The following is a 2,465-nucleotide window of genomic DNA, read 5'->3' as shown; positions in this document are numbered from 1 at the left end:
TTATGTTAGCTATCAATATGTTATAATGAAAAGCAAAACATGTGATGTTTGATATTCAATAATGATACGCTATAATGAAATGTTGTGGTGAAATGTATGAAATCTCATGAAATGAGAACACAAACAAGCAAATGCACTGTGATGCATACTAATCAAGTACGAACTAACAATGTGATATGTTAGTAGCAAGCAAAGTACTAATATTGAATTTAATGGATATTGATAACCAGGCATTGTTATGCAAGAATTGAGATTTAATAATTAATAGTATTTATTTATTTTTTTTTCTAACAATGATGTTAATAATGAGAATGTTATATGTTAAGCTAGGAATTTTAAGGTTAATTTAAGATATTTTTGTTTTAACGGTGACGTCATAGTGTTCCGCGGCAAGTACACAAGTTGTATTGCCTGCAGACACTTGTATTTGCAAGAGTACAAGTACGCACATAGTGATTAAGGTATCGATTAAGACCCGGACACCTATACTTAAGTCAGGTGCGAAGGTTACACCAGAGTGAGCTAGACGTAGTGCGGTTCGCAACGATTGTGTACCTAACAGTGATGGGAATAGACGAGTGCTTCCTTGTGGGAAGTGGTGACCTCGCCCCACGCAATCAGCACCGCAGACGCCACGACGCCGTCTTGCGCGTAGTCGTGAGGCAGGGCGGCTGGACGCCGCCACATCAGCAGTTGATGACGTCAGCTGCAGTGCCAGATGCCGTGCTGTCTGGTACAGCATCATCGCCCCACGCCAGACCCCGTCGACGCGTGGTGAACCAGGCCAGGTTTGTTGGTCGTTTTGAGGACAGGCGCCGTCTCGACGCCGCTGTCCGCTGCAGGAAGGAGGAGTCGCAGCAAGGATGCAGTCATCACCGCAGATGGACGTTGACCCATTGCCGTGACGTGACCTGGAGAACGTCCTATTGTTGACTCACGTGTACATTGCACCCCTTCGAATCCCTTTAGTGAATCATACTCACAGTAAGTAAGTCCTCCCGAGTCCTTCTCAACAGGAGCGGCTCAAGGCAGAAGCTGTCGGAGAGCAGCAGCAGTTCCAGCCTTCGAAGATTTTGCACTGCAAAATCCGTGAACTTCTTCGCGCAGGTCTGTTAGCAGCGACGACCCGATAAAAAGTGTTTAAAAAGGCGCGATTTTCAGGCGCGCAACGGTAAAAAACGAATCGAGGAGGAGAGGTAGTCTCTCTCAAGTTGTTTTTTTTGTTTGTCGTTTGGTGCGCGCGTTGCTAGGCAACGAAGAGTGTTGTGTATTGTGCGACGGAGAAAGAGAAGTGCCAATCACATTGCACCGTTTTGAACAGGTCAAAGAGCACTGTTCAATGTAATTGACAAGAGCGGCAAAATCTGTACTGCAACATGTTTGTTTTGACAGTTTAATTATTTATTATTATTTACGATTTATTTTATTTTTGTTTGCTCTATGTATAATATCATTTATTTTCAGAAACGGCAATATTTGGTTATGTATGTCTATGGAAAAGTGATTCTTTGGATTTTTACCGGACTATTTGAACGAGGTATTGTTGATACCCCTCTAAGGACTAATGGACTTGAAAACTGTAAACGGTAAAATTAACGCCGTAATTTTATTATGTAAATTATTAATTTTAATATTTATGTATTTGAATTTTAAGTGAAATTTTGTTATCCGCGCAATTGTTGCGTTCGGAGTTTACGTTTTCGGTAAGAAATTAGGTAACTGAAACGGTCCTTTTGGCCAATCACGGGCCACCATTTAAAAGTGAGTCTTACTGGTTATTTTGAGGAAACTAGTAAGAAAGAGAGTTCTACAATGGCCAGCTGAATGAGCGGCAACTTCGTGACGTCGGCGAATTTAAATCCTGAAAATTAGCTATCTAGCATCAGGCATCCCGGATAGTGGATGATAATTATGAACCATTAGGGAGTTCAGAACATTTAAATAGGATTTATCTAAAAAGATAAATATCATAGGAGTGATTAACGTGAGTAATAAAAGTGCCCAGATTTTTTGTGCCCTAATCTTATGCACGAATCACGAAACTCCCGTTTTTACGTCACATCGTCGCCGAAACTTATTATAAACATTGATTTCATGAATTAAATTGACTTTATAGAGGATTTAAATAATACTTGGACATAAATTTTACGAATTTACACATTAATTAACAGACTCAGTGGTCCTATAGATGAGAGGCTCTGAGCTCTGCCGATGATTTTGAACCTATCTAGCCGAGGTAAATTGATTTAAGTTCCCTAAAAAAAAAACATTAATTAAAAACTGTGTAGTGTCAACGAACCCGAATTAAGACTTTTGAAAATATTTAAATGTGCGCAACATAACTCCTGGTAATTGAACTTTTATTGAATTACTATGATGTCACCGTTAAGTTAGGTTGTTGTTTTGGATATGAATTATAATTAAATATATTAATAAGATTGAAATCTTTTAAATCGTTTTTACAT

General features: G+C 39.2%; 1 long non-coding RNA gene across 1 annotated transcript; it reads right to left on the bottom strand.

Moving 5' to 3' along the window:
* Positions 1-270: 270 nt before the first annotated feature.
* On the bottom strand, positions 271-1,347 carry LOC134528040 (uncharacterized). Its single transcript, XR_010074335.1, has 2 exons — positions 984-1,347; positions 271-911 (listed from the first exon to the last, which is right to left on the bottom strand). It is a non-coding gene; the product is annotated as an uncharacterized LOC134528040 (long non-coding RNA).
* Positions 1,348-2,465: the final 1,118 nt, after the last annotated feature.

The sequence above is a fragment of the Bacillus rossius genome, chromosome 1, assembly GCF_032445375.1.
Source record: "Bacillus rossius redtenbacheri isolate Brsri chromosome 1, Brsri_v3, whole genome shotgun sequence".
In the NCBI taxonomy this organism is placed as follows: domain Eukaryota; kingdom Metazoa; phylum Arthropoda; class Insecta; order Phasmatodea; family Bacillidae; genus Bacillus; species Bacillus rossius.
Note: the sequence above shows the minus strand (reverse complement) of the source record. Positions and strands in the feature narration are given on the sequence as shown.